At 43.0% G+C, this 24,328-nt stretch overlaps 1 protein-coding gene across 5 annotated transcripts in view; it reads left to right on the forward strand.

The window, feature by feature from the left end:
* DDAH1 (dimethylarginine dimethylaminohydrolase 1) overlaps nt 1–24,328 on the forward strand; it is a 167,221-nt gene that overhangs the window by 55,745 nt on the left and 87,148 nt on the right. For 4 of the 5 annotated variants that reach the window (XM_081946098.1, XM_081946097.1, XM_081946099.1 and 1 more), the window contains one exon: nt 6,440–6,499. The gene's annotated coding sequence lies outside the window, so the exon portion shown is untranslated. Of the gene's footprint in view, nt 1–1,635; nt 1,766–6,439; nt 6,500–24,328 lie in introns of all 5 variants that reach the window. The other variant, XM_081946100.1, reaches the window with a different exon arrangement.

Here is a 24,328-nt window from a genome sequence, read left to right on the forward strand (position 1 = left end):
AAGGCCAATGGGAAAAGCCAGATGATTAACTTATTAACCCACTTAAAAACTGTCTTGCTTAGTAACAAAAATGTTGGGTTCCATTGTGGTCATAGGTTGAGGACTACCTATACTTATTATGGTATTGAGATTTATGGCTGGCCAGAAATGGATTATACTTGCAAAGATACCACAAATGACAAGTGCCAGATTAACAACATTACCAACTGCTAACTCAAGATGCATGATGCAATATTTTAATCTTTTCTCTCTGGCTCATCCTGGCCTGTTACTTGTGTTCTTAAAATAGGAATCATCTCAGCAAGCAAAAGCACTGTGCATTAATGTTTCCAAAAATAGGCACAATTGTTTAAGAAACTGTTCTTTTCACAGTACTTTAGCATTAGGATAGGTTTAGCAAAGGGGAAAAAAGTCGTAATACGTTACATTGTTAGAGAATCTGAGATGATATGGCTCTTAATATCAGTGAAATGGAGAGTGACGTTGCCTTGATGTCTTCCTTGGAATTTTATTAAAAGAATGTACAGAATCTCTCCTTGATTTTTCAGAATCAAATGGAGAAATAATGGGATCTGCTAAAACAATCTACTCTGACATTTTCAGGGTACATAACAGGGGTGGGTTCCTGCCAGTTCTAACCTCTTCTATAGAAGAAGTTCCACAAATCTACCGTGCCATTTAGAACCGGTTCCAGCCCCCTCCTCCCTCCCATCCGCACCACACTTGCCCCACCCACCGCTCACTGATTGGTTGGCTCACCAATCGCCCCGCCCATCTCTAAGAGTCCTATCTAAACCTTAAAGTCTTTAAGCTGTCAAGTTTGAACATCCCTGGTTTTTTTTTCTAAAGTGTTAGGGGTGCAAGGGTCTTGTAACTTGACAGCTTTAAGACTTGCACACTTCAATGCCAGAGTTCCTGAGCCAACATGACTGGACAAGGAATTCTGGAAGTTGAAGTCCACAAGTCTTAAAGCTGTCAAGTTTGAACACCCCTGGGATTTTTTCCTAAAGGGTTAGGGGTGCAAGGGTCTTGTAACTTGACAGCTTTAAGACGTGTGCTTCAAATGCCAGAGTTTCTGAGCCAACATTTTGGTTGCTAAGCAAGAGCGTTGTTAAGTGAGTTTCATCACATTTTACAAGTTGGCCATGCCCACCCAGTCAAATGACTGCCAAGCCACTCCCACTTGGTCACATGGCTGGCAAGCTACTCCCACCTGGTCACATGGCTGGCAAACCACTCCCACAAAGCAGGCCACACCTACAGAAGACGTTGTAAAAAAATTTGAAACCCACCACTGGTACATACTGTAATATTCATAATTTATCGAAATCACTGGGGTCAATCTGACATATTTTTCAGCTTGAATATTGTGTTTAAAATGTAGATACTTGGGAAACATTGAAAGAAATCCATATATTTCTTTAAAATGTGGGAAATGTTGAAAGAAATTCATATATTTAGGAAATTCTAAAAAATCATACACAGATTTTTTTAAAAGCAGAATAATAAAGAACTTTGATAGAATACATTAAACTCTTTTTCTCATAAGCATTTGGTTTACCACTATAGCAACTGAATGGTTGCTATAAATAATCATTTGGCCTGGTCCAACTGAGTCTTTTTTTATGTTCTCAGGAAAAACATGACATGACATTTACTTAAAAACAGATACTGTGCAGTTTCAACATTTTCTGGCCACCCATTAATGCCATTTATCTATGATATCAAGAAAGTGAAGAACAGAAATGCATGCCTTGAATCAGAGGTGGATTGCTCCCAATTTTACTACCAGTTCGCTTTGTGCTCGCTGTGAAGAGATCTTTTTTTTTTTTTACAGTAAAGAGATATAGAGATAGTTTTTCAAGCTATGTACCTTTTTATGTATATCAAGATTCAATTTTGATTTTTTTGGTTTAGCTATGCAAAATATTCATTGATGCTACATGCCTGGAAATAGTTTACTTTGCTATAATTTAGTTTATACTGTTTCACAATTTGTCTCCCATTTGTTGTTTAAGACAATTTGTTCTTTTATAAAGTACACACTTGTACAATTTTTTGCTACTTTTGTACACAATATGCTTTCCTAGGTACATTTATTTCAGGACATATTTTTATTAGCTTATTTAATTTGTATTTTTATTCTTTAATGTACTTTTAGGTGCTACTCTGAGGATGGACTAATAATTTTTCATCAGTTATTTCCTGTTTGTCACCATTAGTATTAATTATTGACTTTCAGAGAGATGCCATCCTAGCAACTGAAAAATCGCTGAGGAATATACAGACATACAGAGACGGTAAACATGGTTGGAGAGATCAGGATAATTATCACTGGCCCCATTCTTTTACTGTGGCCACATTTGAATACTTAGGCAATTTCTACGACAGTGGAAAATAAAATAAAAATGTTCCAGTAGAATTACAAATTTGTATGCCAATGGACCTCAAATGCATATGAAATACATACACATACACACACCTGTGTGTGTGTGTGTGTGTGTATATCTTCACAAATAAAATATATGAATAGAGCCTAGAGCAGTGGGTCTCAACCCTCCTAATGCCATGACCTTTAATACAGTTTGTCATGTTGTGGTGACCCCCAAACATAAAATTATTTTATGTTTTCCATATTTTTTCAAAAATATGTGTTTTCCAATGGTCTTAGACAACCCCTGTGAAAGGGTCGTTTGACCCCCCAAAGGGGTCCCGACCCACAGGTTGAGAACCACTGGCCTAAAGTGATGGCTGATCTGTATTTTCAGAAGCAAGGAATATAGGCTGAAATCTCTGAGAGGCTGAATAGATATGGAACAAGACATAAATGAGTGAGATAAGAGTACCTGGAATCAATGGAATGCTACATGACAGCAGTCCCAGAGATGGTATTCTACCGGTTCGGACCGGTTCATCCGAACCGGTAGCAGAAATTGCGGGTGCCTTGTGACTCGCCCCAGCTCTACGGCATCCCATTTAGGTGCTTTTTTCACCAAAAGCACATGCATGGAAGGCTGTGCGCATGCACGGAGGTGAGCACGCACACTCACATTTATGAACCAGTAGGGAAGGTAAGTGAGTACCACCCCTGAGCAGACCTAATGAGAAGGGATATATGAAACATATGAGGGAACTATGGATGGACAGAAGAAGATCTATGTCTATACTAACTGAAAAACAGCTACTTACCTAATGCCTCAACATAATGAAGAAGAAGCTGCTCCCATGTACTAGAGAAATGCAGGCCAAGAAAATAAATGCTCTGTTCTCCAAAGAATCATCCATGGTATACTCCCAACTGCTGTGCCACAACATAGTAACACACAGCCACCAACAGTTGAAACTGAACAATATTGGGAGAATATATGGGACAAAGAGAAGACAAAAAAGACTAGTGCAAGAAAGAGAGGGTGTGGAAAATAAATGCTAAAGTGATCCCAGTGGTGATAGGAATACTTAGAGCTGTGAAATCTAAGTTGGGAGAGTGGCTCTAACAGTTCCCGGGATCAACATTAGAGCTCAGGGCAGTGAGTGCAGTGCTAGAACAGTTAAGATACTACAGAGAACCCTCAAACTCCCAGGCCGCTGAGGAAGACACAATCATCCATAGGGGTGAGATGGGATATTTTTAATATACCTCTTCACATATCAAATATCTGATCAGAGCTTGGAATGATATCTGATCTGTGGTCTCAGAATCAAGGAAGATAACCTGAAACCTGTTCTTCAGAGGAGGAGTGCCAGCAGTTCTTGGAGACTTGTGGGCTTGTTCCTCCTTGTGCTATCTGATCACCTGCCAAGAGACTTCTGCGAAAGGAGTGACAGCCAACAGATATCTTCTCTGTCTGTACATTGTGCCCATTGATTTCAGAGAAAGGCAAACAAATAAGCAATGGCAAAGAAAAGATGTACTCAAGAATAGTGCCCATCGTGAGCAACTTGACCTACAATTTCACAAAACATGAAACAAACATTTATGGTCTGATTTTTAGGTATTTTGTCACAATCATTTTAAAGTAGCTGTCCAACTCAGTAGCAAATATCTTGGTGTCTTGGGCATATTGTACTGCTTCTGATATTGATAACATTGACAAAATTAATGTTAGAGGAATAAACCTGAAAAGAGGCTCTTTTGCCATTCGTTTCCTAAGGTTTGTGGTCATCAGCTATATTATTGGGTTTTTTACTTACTCCTTTACTTACAGTGCTATTTCAGATTTCTTTACTCTGCTGCTGTCTGTTTAAGGTGAACTATAATTCCCATAATTCCTAGAGGAAATGACTATAGTTAAGTAGGGATTGTGTAAACAGTATTCTAACTAACAGTTTTGCAATTATATGGCCTCGACATATAGGTGGCCTCGACATATTTCACACGGACTGGTAGTAGTTCTTCAAAGCTAGAAGCAGCCTCATTGCACAGGTGCACATAGTGGTAGTGGAAACAACGTGTGGTCCATACATTAACTTCCTACTCTATAACCAAGATGGTGGAACTGCAGATGTCATCTGGATCTCCAGTTAAACAGGATCTCCAGCAATGAGGCTGCTTCCAACTTTGAAGAACCACTACCAGTCAGTGTGAAAACATTGGCTGGACCAATGTTCTGTCTCAATAAAAGGCTGATTCATTCCACTGTTTATACACACATTGCTGTGCAATGGAGGAGAAGATGTCAGTCTGAACATTCCGATGGCCTGCCACACACATAACCAAAGTGCTCATACTGTGTCTCTCTACATAAAAAATTCCAACAAATCCACTGTAAAGGAGCTTGATTTCGAAAGCAGAAGTACTCCTAGCTCGAATTTGCTCTGTGGTAGAGGGAAATGCCAAGGCTCATATCGAATGAGAGTTTGTGTAACAGAACTTCATTGGGATAGTTCACACTGATACTGAATTGGATACAGACACATTGGATGTAGTGCTTGTTTATGTATACAGCATAGCATGTGGTGAAGCAGATACACATACAGCTTTGTACATATTCGCCTCATTCTTGTGATTGTTTCATGCCTTCACTGAGGTACTTAAGGAATTAATCACAATTGCATACAGATGTATTCATCTGCAGGTAGGAAGGTCATTTGGCCTGGACATCAAAGTCAAAGAGATTTTCAAATTTAGGCAGTTGGCTTTTTAACTTTAAAATAATATACAAATTATTGGTCTCCCCAGTCCATTTTAAATGTGTACTTTATTTTCAAGTGTTCTCGTTTTTCATTTTTATTATAGCTAGGGGCCATAACAAAGCAAGCATCTTCGGCTCTCTTAACAGGGTTTTGTCATTGTGCATGTGCACTGCGACGCGGTGGCTAAGATGCTGAGCTTGTGGATCAGAAAGGTCGGCAGTTTGGTGGTTCGAATCTCTAGTGCCGTATAACAGAGTGAGCGCCCGTTACTTGTCCCACCTTCTCCCAACCTAGTTCGAATGCATGTAAAAATGCAAGTAGAAAAATAGGGTCCACTTTTGGTGGGAAGGTAACAGCGTTCTGTCATGCCAGCCACATGACCACGGAGATGTCTTCGGACAGCGCTGGCTCTTCGGCTTTGAAAAGTAGATGAGCAACGCCCCCTAGAGTTGGGAACGAGTAGAACATATGTGTGAGGGGAACCTTTATTTATCTTTACTTATGTGTACTCTGCATCACTGATGTTACTATACTACTATAAAATAAATTTCCATGTATGTCAAAGTCAGAGCTTTGAGGATGGAAAATCCTTCTGATGTACAGATACTATACCACACAGCTGGTCAACCAGAAGTTACTTACCATTTATGTTGCCAAATCCTAGCACTATAGGCTGTAACTAATTATTGGGTGAGTAATTAGCCGACATTGGTGCTTCTAGGTGAAACTTTTATTTGGCAGCATCCTCATTCTGGCTAATATAATCTTCTATTTGTCAGTCTTTCTTACTTTATCATCTTTGCTTTTACTTTTTTTTTTTTTACATACCTATAATAATCGTCTAAGAAGAGAAAGACAGTATAATTATTTCTGGAAGAGGTAGAAAGAATCCATTTGGAAACTGCTGCCTTTTTTAGTTTGACTCTTCTATCTTGTCCCAAAAGCTATTTGAAGAGCCAGAAAAAATAAATACTGTAAAAAGTAGACTTCGGGATATAACTTTAAATCAGGAAGTAGCAGGCTGAAGGAAATGCCTCATTTGAAAAATGTATTCAGCAGAATCTAAATATACAGATCTTTCCTTACCCATTCTAAAATTTATTTTTGAGGTGTTGGCCTTGAAAGCAGTTTGTGGAAAAAGAAGTCATGATGATCTGCTGGTCGGAAAAATACATTTAAAACTACTTAAACATCAACATTTTGTTTTATGTGTGGCTTTTGTTGAGTAAGTTGTCTGCATGACAGAGTAAGTGGTGGGATGTTATGGTAACTAGTAATGACCCTTGAATATTTTGGTTTACCACAGTACAGAATACCAAATGCAGGAGCTTTTCCAGGAAAATGATACCCATCCTCAGGATTAACTGTAAGTATCTGATTTCAATAACTTTTCTATTATTTCATTTCCCAGTTTTGAAGTTTTCTCCCTGGAAGGAAAAAAAAGGGATTTTGACTTTGACAAAATTCTATTTCCCTGGTTTTATTCCTTCCATAAGGAAAGGCATGTGAAATGAAAACATATTAGCCTGCTTTTCAGATATAAATCATACACAATATAGACTATAGCCTTACCTCACCTGTTCATAGTGGGGACTTTAAAGAAAATGTCAATTGTAAATTTAGATGTTCTAGTCTGGAAAATGGAATCTTAGTTTTCTCAAAATGACTCAAATTACAACTGGAATATATAAGTCACTCATGCCATAAACAGAAGTGGTTTCAAGAGCCCATTATAACAAGCCTTGGTGACTTTTGCTCTGTGACTCTCATGAATATAAAACAAAATGATTGAATTAATTATATTTCCTCCCATCTGGCATAGTAAAAAGAAAGCAGTATAAATCTGCAAACACTTAAAAGGTTTGCTATCATTTGTTTTTTTTTTGGAATCCCATAATTATAGTAATAATTCACCTGCAGCACATACTCAATAAGGCTTTTGGAGTGGGGATGTGACTCATGAAGTTAAAATGGCATATTATAAAATGTGTACTAGCAACCAATAACATTAAACCTCAGGAAAACTATCATTTCTTCTTCATGCTCATAAACATGTACGGTATTTTGAAAGAAGTGCTGCTACTTTTTAAAAAACAAAAGGAGGCAAACACAAATAAGAAAGATAAAAGTCTATTCTTTTCTCACCTGAACTCTGCCAAAAATGTCTGTCTTGCTGAAGAGTTAAAATCTCACAAAACTGCACGTCTGCGGGTCAGAAGATTGTCTGAAAACTGGGAATTTTGGAATAATAGCTAAATTAATCTGATGAGCTGAGGAGTCATATAATTTCAGGTCACAGTTGGATTTAGGGCTGGTTATACTGCATAGTTGATATTGTAATGCTGTTGTGGTGATGTTAGAAGAAATGTCCATCTGAGTACAGTTCCAAATGGGGAAAAAGACACTGGAAACTTGGAGACTACTTGGAAAGATGGTTTAATGGTGGACAGGCTCACATGATTTGAGGTCCTGGGCAAAAAGCCATTTGGGGGGAGGGAGGGAGGGAGGAGGAGGGAGGGAGGGAGGGAAGAAGAGAGAGAGAGAGAGGGGGGGAGGGACAGAGAGGGAGGGAGGGAGGGAGGGAGGGAGGGAGGGAGGGAGGGAGAGAGAGAGAGAGAGAGAGAGAGAGAGAGAGAGAGAGAGAGAGAGAGAGAGAGAGAGAGAGAGAGAGAGAGAGAGAGAGAGAGAGATGTATAGCCTCTGTTTGGCTTTGAATTTGAGCTTGTATTCTGATTGGTTGTCAGACTCCCATGGGGCCATGTAGGGGCAACTCTGTAGGCTGTCCTGAGCTTGGTTGACTCTTGCTAGGTGATAATGTAATGAAAGGGCTTTGGGATTCCTATTGTGGCTCTGCTTGAAGGAGGTAGATCTTTGTTATGTAGAATAGACTGGCTCAGGCCTTAATGGCCCATTGACAAAGGTGGGAGGGTGAGTTTCTGCTTCCCTTTTAGGGGCAATATTCTGTCCTTTTAATATTTCCTAAAATATTTCATTTTTCTAGGAGAGTGGTGAGTGATAATAATGATCACTCAGTACTAACATATTGTGGCAGTAGCAGAATAAAGTGAAGTGGGCAACCACAAGCAAACTCTCAGGGGCCACACTAAACAATGCAAATGGGTGGCATTACCTCTATAGCTGTATTGGTTGTTAATAAACATGCCATCAGCTAGCTCACTTTCCTTTTCTTGCATAGCAACCTTGCACCGTCTTAAAAAAGGCAACCTAGAGAAAATCCTATCCTTTCTGTGGAAGGGCACAGCAGTTGGCACAACATCTTAAGGATTTAGAAACCAAAGCCTCTTTCTTGCTTTCAGTTTGTTGGCTGGACCAGTGTAGCTTTTAAGTAACTTATAATAGATTTATTGCTGCTTTTTTTGTCTGGTGTCCTAAGTGGAAAATAACCAAAAAGCACAAATCACCATCATAGTGGGCACCAAATTATTTCCTTTTTGGAAAACTGCATTATCAAAACAGAAGCCTAGGGATCTTGCAGGGTGGAGGTTTTTATTTTCTTTACAGACACCCTTTGGTGGAAAGAGGCTATTTCTATAAAAAGTTAAATTGTGTCCCACATATCTAGAACAAATATGAGAATTGAATCAGGAAAAAGAAATATTCAGGTTCTTTAAAAAAATACTTTTTGCAAAGCACTGAAAAATAACCCAATTGATAATACTAATACAGGAACTTTATGTATGAAAAACGTTGTATTTTCAAGCAATTACAATTTATTTATTTTTATTTATTTATTTATTGTATTTATAGACCGCCCCCTCTCCCCGAGGGGACTCGGGGCGGTGTACAGACAACAGCTAAAAAACCATCTACACAGTGAAAAATATTAAATACCCCTTAAAAACAGATTAAATATAAAGCCTGTACAGTAATAATAAAAATTAAAAAACAGCTTAAAAGTCTACCCCCCAAAATTTAAAATACCGTCCAGAGGGATTGAAGATTAAGGCTACGGTTGGGCCAGGCCAGCTAATTGAAACAGGTGGGTCTTAAGTTTCTTGCGGAAGGAGCGGAGATCGGTGGTTGTTCTGATGTCGGGGGGGGAGGTCATTCCAGAGGGTCGGGCCCATCACAGAGAAGGCCCTACTCCTGGGCGCCGCCCGCTGGCATTCCCTAGTGGACGGCACCCGGAGAAGTCCCTCTCTGTGAGAGCGAATTGGTCACAGGGATGTGTGGGGTAGGATGCGATCCCGCAGATAGCTAGGTCCTGTGCCATGGAGCGTTTTAAAGATGATAGTCAACACCTTGAAACGCACCCGAAAAGCCACAGGTAGCCAGTGCAGCCCGCGCAGGAGAGGTGTTATATGGGAGTACCTAGTACTTCCCATAATTGCCCGCGCGGCCGCATTCTGGACCAACTGCAGCCTTCAGGTGCATCTCAAGGGGAGCCCCATGTAGAGAGCATTGCAATAGTCCAGGCGGGACATCACAAGCGCATGGGTGACTGTGTGAAGGGCATCCCGGTCCAATAGGGGACGCAATTGGCGCACCAGGCGAACCTGGTGGAACGCCCCCCTTGCCACGGCTGTCACATGGTCATCCATCGACAGCCGGGCATCCAGGAGGACGCCCAAATTGCGCCCGTTCCACGGGGGCCAGTTGTTCGCCCCCGATGGCCAGTGATGGAAACTGGTTGAACCGGGGGGCCGGTAACCACAGCCACTCCGTCTTGGAGGGGTTGAGCTTGAGTCTGTTGCTTCCCATCCAGACCCATATGGCCTCCAGGCACCGGGACATCACTTCGACGGCCTCGTTGGGGTGGTTCTGGGTGGAAATGTACAGCTGAGTATCATCAGCGTACAGATGGTACTCAACCCCAAAACCACAAATGATCTCACCCAGCGGCTTCATATACATGTTGAACAGAAGAGGCGAGAGGACCGACCCCTGTGGCATCCCACAAATGAGTGGCCTCAGGGTCGACCTCTTCTCCCCTGCCAGCACGCATTGCGTCCGGCCGGATAATACTAATACAGGAACTTTATGTATCTGTATACATACAGAGGTAGGAGGAGAACCACCGCAAAACGGTGCCCCTCACCCCCAGCCCCTCCAGACGACGCAGTAGGATACCATGGTCGATATCGAAAGCAGCTGAGAGATCTAATAGGACCAGGATGGAGGAGCAACCCCCATCTCTGGCCCTCCAGAGATCATCCACCAACGCGACCAAGGCCATCTCCGTGCTGTGACCGGGCCGGAAACCGGACTGGCGCGGGTCTAGATAATCCATTTCCTCAAAGTGGCGTGGGAACTGTTGTGCCACCACACTCTCTACAACCTTTGCCAAAAAGCAAAGGTTGGAGACAGGATGATAGTTGGTTAACATAGCTGGATCCAGGGAAGGCTTCTTGAGTAGGGGCCTCACCACCGCCTCTTTCAAGGCGGCCGGCAAGGACCCCTCTCTCAAGGAAGCGTTGACTAACTCCTGGAGCCAGCCTCGTGTAACCTCCCAGGATGCCAGTATAAGCCAGGAGGGCGCTTCATCACCCTTAGCTCCTCGGTAAACCAAGGGGCCAGGGTGACTCGCTGCCGCAGGAGAGGCCGCAAAGGCGCAACCCGGTCCAAGGTCCCGGCAGCCGCACTGTTCCATGCGGCCACCAGGTCCTCCATCCGGGAGCGGGTCAGGGCTACAGGAAGTGGCCCAAGCTCCGTCTGGAACCTATCAGGTTCCATCAGGCGCCTGGGGCGGAACCATCTAGGACATTCTGGTTCCGCCTCCCCGCGATGGGGGGTAGCGCCTGGGAAGTCGAGCCGGAGAAGTGAGTGATCTGACCATGACAGGGGTGTAATAACTAAATCCCCTATTCCCAGATCACTCTTCCACTGGCCAGAGACAAAAATAAGGTCCAGCGTGTGGCCTCCCTCGTGTGTGGGGCCCTGAATTATTTGGGTCAGGTCCATGGCTGTCATGGAAGCCATGAACTCCCAAGCCGCCTCGGATGACTCGCCTATCGACGGCAGGTTGAAATCCCCCATAACCAGTAGCTTGGGGGTCTCAACCGCCATCTCCACGATCATTTCAAGGAGCTCAGGCAGGGCCGCTGATACATAGCGAGGAGCCAAGTATACAATCAGCAAGCCCAACTGTCTCCCTGGGCCCCACTTCATGCATAGAGACTCACATCCGGAAATCTGTAGCACAGTGAACTCTCTCTGCTCCAGACCCTCCCTTATAATCACCGCTACCTCGCCACCCCTACCCAGGGCCCGCGGCTGATGGAATGCACGGTATTCCACATTTCCACGAGGGGTAGACCCCCCTCATGGCCCAACCAGGTCTCCGTTATCCCTGCAAGGTCCGGCACCCCCTCCGAAATCAAATCATTAATGAGGGGGGCCTTATTAACAACGGACCTCGCGTTGCACAACATCAGCCTCAGGCCCTGGCTCTGTAGATCCTGGCCACCTAGGGTGCGGGGGTTGGTACAAATGACCGGGCGTGTCCAACGACCACGGTCTCCCAACCGGCTGCAGAATCTTCGTCTATCCTTGCACCCACCCCTCCCTACGATCGTTGAGATAAAAAGACCCTCTAATGGAATGTTATTCTCCCTCCCCTCCCCCGCTCTGCTCACTCCCCTCCCAACCACACCTGTTCTTTTTTTTTTTTTTTTTTTAGTAATAAAATTTTATTGGTTTTTCAAGATTTATAGGGAAAAGGGTAAATGGACAGGTATACAAATTTTGGCAGTTGCAAAATGTGTGAGGCCCCCCTCCCTCCATACCCATAGTATACATTTATATATAATGCATTAGTATATAATTGATTACAATCAGCAAATTAGTTCTATTATTAAATTCAATCAAATTAAACATTACAGTATAAAATCCAAATATAATTCCATTTTCACTTTCGGTCAATTTATAATAATATGATTTTCTTGTTTATTTTTGTGATCTGAGTCTTCTTGCTATTGCCCCATCTCCCTCCACTGGCAGAGCTCTGGCCCCTCCCGTGTCCTGCGTGTCCGTTGTGGTGTCTGGTGGTTTCTCTAGGAGTGTTTTATTTTTTTCCATAAAGGCCTGCGCCTCTATGGGTGAATTAATTCTAATTCTTGTCTCCTCCCAGAATATCAGCATACCTTCAGGCATCAACCATCTAAACCACACCCCAACCACACCTGTTCGTCTGGCACTGACCCCTCTCTTGGCCTGGCTAACCCCCCCCCCACACCCTGGAACCCACTAAAACATATGGTTAAAAAACCCCTAAGTCTCCGCTTTCTCCACCTCTCTAGATTAATAAATCTGTCATCAAGGTGGGCCCTCGAAGGGGCGGAGGGCCATACTTGCGAGAGGGGGGACTCCCGCAGTAAAATCAGGTCTGACCTCAGATACATGGTGAGCTATGACTTCAGCAGGGCCTAAGATCATTTCTAGGTGCTGTAGATGTTATGGCATGTAAGTCTTTAAGTCCAGTATAGTTTAGAAGGCCAGGGCTTGGGTGTGAGTGGAAGGTGTCAAGTGCCAGAAGACCACAATCCTAGATGGGGGGATGGTGGCTGGTCAGATAATCTATAAGTGGAGGCTGGTGGGTGGTCAGTGGTGGGCAGCAAGGGGCAGATGGTCTATAGTTGATGATGAGCAGGGGGCAGATGGTCAGTAAAACAGTAGGGTAATAGATGGTAAGGAGGTGATCAGCCGGGTGCACACAGATGGTAAGCAAGGAGCAGATAGTTCGTAAATAGTCAGCAGGGGGTAGATGGTCACAACCAAGTAGGCAGCTAGCAGGAGGCAGATGGTTCTTCTGCCAACCTGGCGTTGAAGCCTCCTGCCAGTCACCAACATGCCCCCTGATCCCTGCCTGGCCTCCAGCGTCACAGGCCTCCCTCTTCCTACCAGACCTCCGGCGCTCCATTCCCGCCATGGCCTGCATATACTGTTCGTAGCTCCCCGCATGTTCGGCGACTCCCAGCCACCGCTCCAGGCCCCCAGCGCCGCTCCCATCGGCCTCCAGCGCCCCGGCCGGCTTCCACACTTCCCGCCGGCCTCTGGCGCTTCGCGCTTCGCTCAGCCTTCGCTCGGCCTTCGCTAGGCTTCCTGCGCAGTCCGCAGCAGGCCGGGGACTCGGCGTTCGGCGTCTCCAGCCGCCACCGCCACTCGGGTCACCGCCGCTTCAGGCTTGGCGTCTCCACCCGCCACCGCCTCAAGCTCCCGTCCCAAGCCGCAGGCCTCCGCCGACGCCAGCACACCCCCGAACACGCCGGCCGCCATCTCCCAGCCCTCTTACGTATCTCCTCCGATTTTCATACGGCGTCTCCCCATCAGCTGGTCGACTGGCCCGCTCTCCTCGCTCTCCCCTGGCTGTCAGACCACCCTGGGGGACCAACTTGGGTCCTGGAAAAAGCCAGGGTGATCGTTTACTGGATCCCCGGTCCTCAAGATGGGAAAGAGGACCGGCAGCATCCCTGCCCCATCAAAAGAGCCCCACAAGCATACGGAGCTCAGAGACAGACCGCCATTGCTCCAGGAAGCTCCTCCTCCTCCTCCTCAATTCAAGCAGGAACAAAATTGGTCCAATATTTTCTTAACTACCATATTTTTCAGACTATAAGATGCACCGGAATATAAGATGCACCAAGATTTTAAAGAGGTAATTTTTTAAAAAGTTTTTGCCCTCCCCTGCCCCCAGGAGCACCGTGCAGGCCTCCCAAACCCTCTGCACGCCCCATTTTGTTTGTGAAAAAGGGGCATGCAGAGAGTTGGAGAGGCCTGCAAAGTGCTCCTGGGGTAGTGGTGGATTTCAAAAATGTTTACAACCTCTTCTGTAGGTGTGGCCTGCTTTGTGGGAGTGGCTTGCTGGCCATGTGACCAGGTGGGAGCCAACAACTGGGTGGCGTGGCCAACTTGTAAAATGTGGTGAAACTCACATAACAACGCTCTTGCTTAGCAACCAAAATGTTGGATCAGAAACTCTGGCATTTGAAGCACGCAAGTCTTAAAGCTGTCAAGTTACAAGACCCTTGCACCCCTAACCCTTTAGAAAAAAACCCCAGGGGTGTTCAAACTTGACAGCTTTAAAACCTGTGGACTTCAACTCCCAGAATCATGTTGGCTCAGGAACTCTGGCATTGAAGTGTGCAAGTCTTAAAGCTGTCAACAAGACCCTTGCATCGCTAACCCTTTAGAAAAAAACCCCAGGGGTGTTCAAACTTGACAGCTTTAAGACTTATGGACTTCAAGTCCCAGAATTCCTCCTCTCGCTCTTCATCTTGATGATGTGTGGACGGGCGGGGGGAGGGAGCCAGAACCAGTTTTAAACGGCACTGTAGATTTGTGGAACTTCTCCTATAGAAGAGGTTAGAACTGGCAGGAACCCACCCCTGTCCTGGGGACTTGGGAGGACAAAAGCAGCCCCATTTTTGTGAACAACGGGGCCATTTTTTGCTTGTTTTTGCCTTTCCCAGCCCCCAGGAGCACTTTGCAGGCCTCCCAAATCTTCTGCGCATCCATTTTTGCGAAAAACGGGATGCGCAGGGCAGGGTTTCAGTAGGCCAAAAATGCTGTGTTCAGTGTATGATGCACCCAGATTTCCTTTTTTTAATAAAGAATTGTTTTTTATTTTTGAATAAGCACAAACAGACAAAACACAAAAAACCCCAACACAAAACCATCTTCCATTACAAATTGTAGAAAGTGTGTCGATTGGTTACAAAAGCTTCCGTGCATCCCTTCCACAGTCATCACGTACAATTTATATCAAATCATATATTTTAAATCAAATATATTTATATATATTACTATCATCATACCTCAACCTTCATTTGACTATAATTGTTTTTACATCCTTTTATATAAAATATTCCAGATTTAAAGCAAAACCACATAATGGCATTCCATTAGCTCTTCCCAATATCAACCAGTAACATTCTTTATTACATGTTATAAATAAAAATTGGTTATATTTAATAACAGAGTTTCTAAACCTGCTTTTGTAGTCATCATTTGCAATTTATATCAAATTTGCTCTTATCCAACCAATACATATATATGCATTATTATCATTATCAATCAATTATTTAACTGTATCCATTATCACTTCATTTTATACATAATGCTCTAAATTTATCTAAATTTGACTTAATTTTTTATTATAAGCTTTCATTACATCAACCTGTGTCTCTCCAGTAATAGTGCAGTCTTATGTCTTTTGCCATTTGTGGCATTAGTATTCTGTTATTTCCTTAGTAAGTTTTGTATGGACTTCTCTTCGCAACTTATTGCTTATTGCATATCTTGCATAAGCTCGAAACCCCCCATCTGCTTCTTCGATCAGCTTATCTTTGGTTATCACTAGTGTTTCTGACAAAATTTCTCTCCTTTGTTCCATCAATTCTTCTTTCTTTTCTTCTTCTATACCAGTGATGGCGAACCTATGGCACACGTGCCACAAGTGGCACGCGAGGCGCTGCCCTGTGAGCGCTTAAAACGACCCTCCGAGCAACCCGGAAGTCACTTCTGGTTTGCTCGGAGGGTGGTTTTAAGCATTCCGAAGGCTTCAGGGACCGTCCGGAGGCTTCACTGATGCCTTCGGAGCACTTAAAACGACCCTCCAAGCAACCCGGAAGTCACTTCCTGTTTGCTCGGAGGGTGGTTTTAAGTGCTCTGAAGGCTTCAGGGAAGCCTCCGGACGGTCCCTGAAGCCTCCAGAGGGCCTCCAGGGGGTCGGGGGAGGCTTCTTTCGCCCTCCCCAGGCTCCTATAAAGTCCCTGGAGCCTGGGGAGGGCGAAAAAAGCATGTAAAAATGCGGGGGTCGTGCGTTGTGTGTGCATGCGCACTGGGGGGTCGCACGTTGCATTATGGGTGTGGCACGCCCGCACTCGACCGCCCTGCGCTCCCCCCACTTGTGACACGCGAGCCAAAAAAGGTTCGCCATCACTGTTCTATACTTTGAAATCTGGGGTAGAGCTCCAGTCCATCTATCTCCCCTTTCCATATTCCACTCTTTCCATTTCCAACCACACTCAGTTCACTGTCAGTATCAACAATTTTCTTGTCTCTTTGTTTATTTTTTCCTTCAGTTTTTAGAACTCTGACCTCCACTTTCTTCATTTGATGAACATCCTCAATTTTTCCATCAAATTTTACTGTTCTACAATCTATGTTCTCCAATCTCTTCTCAATTTTCTCTGTTACTTCTAATAAGTTTTGAATTTCAAACATAATCTTTTGTAATGTTAAGGTTTCTTTTTCATGTTAAACCATTCTTCCAACTTGTAAACACTGCCACTCTGACATTCAAAACTTTTTATTAAATTTAAAGCAAGTTCATTTATAATCTTTCAAGACAAGGCTTTGTTTTCACTCCACTACAGCTGCCAATAAAGCTCCCAAAGAGCACCTGTATAAACAGCCCATGCTCTTCTCACTATCACTCTCTGTAAACAAGCTTAGGAACTTTGAAATGCAAAGTCAAATGATCAAACAGAAAAAAGAAAAGACAATATTTCTAAGCCTTCCAAGCCTCCAGCCTCCAAGTGGCAGTGTTACTTCCTTTCCCTCTGTTATTACAGCCCTCTTTGTATTCATTCTATATCTTCTTTATATTCTAGGCTTAAAGAAAACAAAATTCTTAAATGGAGCAAAAAAACCCCCCATCCAATCCAGCATTATAAAAATAAGGAAAAAGATTTTAATCCATAGGTATTAAAAAAAAGAATTTAAAAAGTAGTAAAAGAAAAACTAATCCATTCAATTTAAAGAATAGGAAACATTTGCAAAAGTTCCATCCGTAAAAGAAAAATTAAAAAAAAGGATAACACACAATGTAGCTTAATTTCGTTGCTTGTTCTCTTCTGTTTTCAAATTTAATTTAGCTTTAATTTTTTTGGGGGGTAGTCTCTTTTATAATAATATTTCCTCATCAGTTGGACACACTTTCTCTTTCTGTTTTCCTCCCATTCCGGAGCTGTCCCAACTTCAGCAGTTTCAATGGCTGCGCTTCTGTCGCCGCCAAAAAGAGATTCTCCTGGATCAATCAGGGACTTTGCGGTGTCCCTGAGATCAGCAGGACGTACTCTTCCCTGTTACTATCTCTTTGGGACAGTTTAGGTCCAAAAGGACCATCCAGTGGCAAAAGTATCATGTCGTTGCAACGTCAGCTCCTCCTCCCGACGCACCCAGATTTTCACCTTCTTTTTTTGGGGGGGGGGAGTGCATCTTATACTCCAAGATATATGGTATATGCAGACACTGCCACCAATTAAATTCCATTTGTTGCCTTGTTAAGTATATTCAGATAGATACAACTTTGCAACAGATTAAAATACGAGGAAACAACTGACTGGTGCTCATAATTCACAGTAAAACTGTCATTAAAAGGCCCTGTACATATGAAGTTTTAATATGTGATTATTAATTATGCATAATCTGCAAACAAAATTGCCAGACTGTTAATCTATACCAGTTTCTCCTTTAATAACATGAAACAATAATTCTATTTGGGGCATCAGATCATCATAGCTGATAAAGCTTTATATACACCTAGTGAAGAAAGTTATTCAATTATTTAAAGCTTAATCTTTCTTAATCTTTTAGAGAACATTAAAAGCTCCACATTATTCTGTATATAAAGAATTAGAGTACAGGTAGTCCTTAACCAGGGTCACATGATCAAAATTCAGACACTTGGCAACTGGCATATATTTATGACGGTTGCAGTGTCCCAAGATCATGTGATCACCTTTTGCGATCTTCTGACAAACAAAGTCAACAGGGCAGCCAGTTTCACTTAACCGTGTTACTAACTTAACAACTGCAGTGAGTCACTTAACAACTGTGGCAAGAAAGGTTATAAAATGGGACAAAACTCACTTAAAAACTGTTTTGTTTAGCAACAGAAATGTTGGCCTCAATTGGGATTATGAATCGAGGGCTACCTGTGTGTTATGCCTTTTTACCCCTGCCATTAGCTAAGAAAGAGTTATTGTGTCATCAACATATAACAGTACTTGCAAAATTGTGTGCCCGGTGTACAATTTTAGGTGAAGTTTAATTTTTGGTTAAACATTCAACCATCAAGTTAATATAAAATTTATATAGAGGTAGACTAAGGATATATTGTTGTTTAACCCATTTTATTAGGGCATGCTTAATGACAAATGACTCGTGTATAAACAAGAGTAAATAAGTGGGCAATTAGTTGTTACATTTTCCCACATTTTGTATCTGAGGAAACAAACAACCAAACCAGCATAAAGACCTGAGTTTAGCTTTTTGATCTATTTCTTCATCATTAGTTAATTATACCAGGCACTGAAACAGGCTATAAAGTTGACTTGCTCCTCTTCCAGTATATAGAGATGTCCAGCATAAATATTATTGATTGTATTTAATAGCCTATTTGAGTGTACATGATCATAGGGAGGTCTGAGTTACCCTTATTAAAAATAAAAATTATTATTAATACACAGGATTTCAAAATTCTGGCTAAACTTGTCCACATAAAGCCAGAATTGTAGCCCACCTCACAATATAGCTTTTTTTAACCCACAAGAGAGTCACTTGCTGTTCTGGATATCTTAATAAGTTTCAGCAGGCTGACCAATGAAACTTCTCAAAGTGGTTGGAGCCTTAGACTCTTTATTACTACCTGTAGCCCTGACCCGCGCTCGGTCGGAGGACCTAGTGGCCGCCTGGAATAGGGCGACGGCTGGGGCCTTGGACCGGGTTGTGCCTTTGCGACCTCTCCTACGGCAGCGACCCACCCAGGCTCCTTGGCATACCGAGGAGTTGAGGGTGATGAAGTGCCATAGGAGACGTCTAGAGAGCAGGTGGAGGTCCTCACGCTCCGAGTCTGACCGAGCACAGGTAAGAGCCTATTTACGGACCTACCTTGTGGCATTGAGAGCGGCCAAACGCAGACATTGTGCCGCTCTCATTGCGTCTGCGGATAACTGCCCTGCCGCCCTGTTTAGGGTGACCCGCTCCCTCTTGGCACCCTTACAGGGAAGAGCAGAGGAGTTTGGGGAATATCTGCAGAACAAAGTCGCTCAGATCCGAAGCGGATGGGCCCCCTCCAGTGGACTGGACGGGCTGTCAACAGTGAGTCTTGTGAGACCATTCTGGGAGGAGTTTGACTCTGTTGCCCCCGAGGACTTAGACAGGTTGCGTGGACGGCTGCGACACACCACATGTTCAATGGACCCGTGTCCCTCCTGGCTGGTACTGGCAGCCTGGGAGGTGACACGAGGCTGGCTTCTGGGCCTGGTGAACGCCTCATTGGGTGAGGGATCCTTACCAACTGCCTTGAAAGAGGCGGTGGTGAGGCCCTTACTCAAGAGGCCTTCACTTGACCCAATGGAGCTAGCGAATTATCGTCCAGTCTCCAACCTTCCCTTCCTGGCGAAGGTTGTTGAGAATGTGGTGGCGCAGCAATTTCCACGTCACCTCGATGAATCCGACTATCTAGACCCACGCCAGTCCGGCTTCCGACCCGGGCAAGCACAGAGACAGCCTTGGTCGCGTTGGTTGATGATCTCTGGAGGGCCAGAGATAGAGGTTGTTCCTCTATCCTGGTCCTATTAGACCTCTCAGCGGCTTTTGATACCATCGACCATGGTATCATATTGCGCCGGCTGGAGGGGATGGGAGTCGGAGGCACCGTTTTATGGTGGTTCGGCTCTTACCTCTCCGACCGGATGCAATATGTGTTGACAGGGGGGCAGAGATCGACCCTGAGGCCACTCTCTTGTGGGGTGCCGCAGGGGTCGGTCCTCTCGCCCCTTCTGTTCAACGCATACGTGAAGCCGCTGGGCGAGATCATCCGTGGTTTTGGGGTTGAATATCATCTGTACGCTGATGATACTCAGCTGTACATCTCAACCCCAAACCACCCCAACAAGGCTGTCGAAGTGATGTCCCGGTGTTTGGAAGCCGTCGGGGTCTGGATGGGGGACAACAGACTCAAACTCAACCCTTCCAAGACTGAGTGGCTGTGGCTACCGGCACCTCGGTTCAGCCAGCTGACTCCATCGCTGGCCATAGGGGATGAGCAATTGCCCCCTGTGGAACGGGCGCGCAATTTGGGCGTCCTCCTGGATGCCCGGCTGTCAATGGATGACCATGTGGCAGCCGTGGCAAGGGGGGCGTTCCACCAGGTTCGCCTGGTGCGCCAATTGCGCCCCCTACTGGACCGGGATGCCCTACACACAGTCACTCATGCGCTGGTGACGTCTCGCCTAGACTACTGTAATGCTCTCTACATGGGGCTTCCCTTGGGACGCGCCTGGAGACTGCAGCTAGTCCAGAACGCGGCCGCGCGGGTAGTCATGGGGAGTACCAGATACTCCCACGTAACACCACTCCTGCGCGAGCTGCACTGGCTGCCTGTGGTTTTTCGGGTGCGTTTCAAGGTTCGGATTACCATCATTAAAGTGCTCCATGGCACAGGACCTAGTTACTTGCGGGATCGTATCCTCCCACATACATCCCTGCGGCCAATTCGCTCTCACAGGGAGGGCCTTCTCCAGGTGCCGTCCACTAGGTAATGCCAGCGGGCGACGCCAAGGAGCAGGGCCTTCTCTGTGATGGGCCCAACCCTCTGGAATGACCTCCCCCCCGATATCAGAACCACCACGGACCTCCGCTCCTTCCGACAAAAATTGAAGACTCACCTGTTCCGATTAGCTGGCCTGGCATAATTATAATTGTTATAACTGTTACCTCCTGGAAATATACTTTAACTGGTTTTCTAAGGGTATTGTTTTAAATTTAATTGATTTTAGGGGTTTTAAAGTCATATTTATATTCTCGCTGTACAGTTCTTTTAATCCTTTTAACCTCCTTCATATTTATATTTATATTTATTCACTTATGTATTTGCTGTGTGGACTGTACACCGCCCCGAGTCCCTTTTGGGAGAGGGGGCGGTCTAGAAGTGCGAAGAAATAAATAAATAAATAAATAAATATTACGCAAGCAAAGTTTTTCCTATGCACATACAATCTATATGTACCACTCTCACATTACTGCTGGCACATGGCTTTCTAGACATTTCTAGACATGGTTTAGTGTCTAAAAGGGAAAGAAGATGGAATCATTTGGAAGCTGAAACTAATTGCTTCCTTACTTTATTAAACCCATGTTTCTATTTTGTTGCTATCAGTTGTTCATACAGTACTGCTTTTTATTTTGCATGGCATTCAGATGGGGGAAGATTAATGCCTTCCTGGTGAAATCATGGTTTTGAATTATGCAAGGGAGATCAACTTGCAGTATATTTATTTGAATATTTCTTGTCATTACTCAGAGTAACCTAGCCTGGCTGGTTTGCAATAATGGATGTTCTGAAACTGTAAAGTACAGCTGGAATTCCCAGTCTCTCCAAGAGAAAATGGATTTTTTCCCCTTGACCACTTTACAGAGGAGGATCAAATATCTGTTCTTAGAGTGAATTGGAATAGATTTTTCACAAACAGCTCCCAAGACCCACCCCCCAAAAGATTTAAAACTACTGGGAGATTAGTATTACTATCAGAACTACAATCAATCTTAAAGTTGCCAAAGAATTATAGCCAGAAGGGTTTGCTCAGTGTCAATGGCACCCAGAGTAGCTTTCAAACAGTTTGTAAATTTTCTAAGACAGCTCCTCCTGATTGCCCTATTTAAAGCATTTAAATCTAAACTTCCCTAAGACTGCTAAAATATTATATACATGCTTAGCTTGGTGTGCTACAATAGAGAGTGGCTCTCTTTTCTCAGGTTGCTGTTAGAATTTAAGGGGAAAGGACATATTATTATGTCTTATTATGGTATTAAATTTATCTCATACAATCCTATGGGTTTAAAAGATAAACAGTATGTTATTTTTTTCACCACAATAATAGTTTCTTCTAGGGTGAAACTATATTGGAATCTCTTCATGCTAAATAGAGCAAGCATGGTGATTTCATTCCATTTTGAAGATTAAAACAGAAATTAGTCTTAAGAATGATTTTCCTTGTTTTCTAATTGGTTTATCGTGATTTCCAATAATTTAGAACAAGATATAATTGTTGCTACTCTTTGTTAGCTTCCTGCCTTCAAAAGCAAGATCAATCTCACTTCCCACCTTCAAAAGCAAGATCAATCTCTTCTAGACAGGAGCAATGCTTGCCTGTGTGTGTCTTGGTGAAGATTACACAGTGGAAGCTTATCAATACTATCAAATGTTTATTGAACAGCTCAGGTGCAATTGTTTATCCCATTTGTGAGACACTCTTTGGAAGTAAGCTCTTAGAGAGACAGATTCTGAACTACTTTAGTTTCTTCAGCTTCCGTTAGATTAAAGCCTTCAGGACATCTAGTGGCTGTTTTGCCATACAGAAGAAGAAAATCTTAAGGCACAAAGACAGAATTACAACAGGAACATGGAACATAGGCATGAGCATGGAAAAGCTCAACACAGTGAAAAGTGAAATGAAACATCTGTAATTTAACATGTTAGGCATCAGTGAATTGAAATGGACTGATACTAGACAAGTGAAGTCAGAATATACCCTCTTTACTATTCAGGACCTGAAAACAAAAGAAAGAAGGAACAATGTTGCTTTTGTAGTTAGGATGGGTATAGCAAAGACAGTACCTGACTACAATGCAATCAATGACCAAACTACATAATTGGACTTTGTGGACATCCTTTAATATAATGATCATTCAAGTTTATTGTCCAACCATTGATGAAGAAGAAAATATTAATGAGTTTTTTTCATCAAGTTCAATTTGAAATCGACAAAGCATGCAAATAAGATGTGTTGCTTATTATTAGAGGCTGGAATGCCAACATTAGAAATATTGAAAAAGGAAAATGTAGTTGGATCACATGGCTTAGGACACCAAAATGAAGCAAGAGAATTACTTAACCATTTCTGCATTTAAGCAAGTTCTACATTAAGCTAAAGAAGAAGAAAGGCAGTTTCCATGATATAATCTTGAAGATATATGTATTTCAAAGAGAACCTCGGGAATTGCTTTGAAGCTCTGAGCCTTATTGATAGAGAACAAGAGCAACTGTGTAATGAACTTAAAGAAGTCATTAAGGATAAAAAGAGAGTGCCAAAGATGAAGAAATGGTAGAAAGAAACCAGTTATTGGAGCAAAGGGAAATCAAGGACAAAAAAGACAGGAAGGAATTCAATAAGAGTTTCAGACAGAATAGAAGAGAGAGATAAAAAAAGATCATGCTAGTGACATCATATAGAACAACTAACCTTAGAATTGGCAGTGATGATATGAAAGTGGGGGAAAGCTTCTGCTTTTTAGGAGCAGCCATCAACAGTAAATAAGCAGTCAAGAAATGTGCCACAGACTAACATCTTGTAGAGCAGCCATGAAGGGCTTGGGAAAGATGTTCAAAAACTGTGATGTGTCTGTATCTACAAAGATCAGAACAGTGCAACCAATGGCACTGTCTGTGATAATTTATAGAAGCAAAAGTAACTTTGAAGGAGGAAAGTAGAAAGTGTATTGAAGCTTTGGAACTTTGATATTGGGGGAAGTTCCTGAAAATGACATGAGCTGCCAAGAAAACAAAGAATTATTGAACAAATCAGCACAGAGTTATCTTTCAAGGAACAAATGGCCAGGCTCAAATTATCCTACTTTGGGCACGTTATGTGAAGAGCTAATTTTCTGGAGAAGGCACTAATGCTAGAAAAGATGGAGGAAAGATTGGAAGATCTGGTTAGAGTCAGATTGTCTTCTATCAATCTATCTACGTAGTCACTAAAGGCTGAGACTGACATGGTGACATATAATCAATCAATTGATAGTTCATTAATAAGTAATTTATAATAAGTTAACAACAACAACAACAACAACAAGAAGTTTAGATTTATGAGTAAAAATGAGTAAAATGAAGTTTTCCGATAATACATTTTTTGTGCCTCACATCAACTCAATCCAGTCATTTCACATTAGAGAGGCTTTCCTTCTGTTATTTTATGCCAAGATTGATCTATATTTTAATATGTCTTTATATTGACATCTTCTGCACCGATAAATATATGTATAGATTTTTCCATTTCGGTTCTATCTGCAAAGACTAAGATGAGGATTGTAACACCTTAGAAATTTCGTGAATTGTAAGAACCTTTCTCATATAAGAAATTCTAGAAACCTTCTATTTTCTGTGACATAAGGTTTTTTTAACCTATTTTTTTTTTCCTTTAATGACATACTATATAAAATTCTAGAA

This window comes from Natrix helvetica (assembly GCF_964273705.1).
Source record: "Natrix helvetica genome assembly, chromosome: 3".
Taxonomy (NCBI): domain Eukaryota; kingdom Metazoa; phylum Chordata; class Lepidosauria; order Squamata; family Natricidae; genus Natrix; species Natrix helvetica.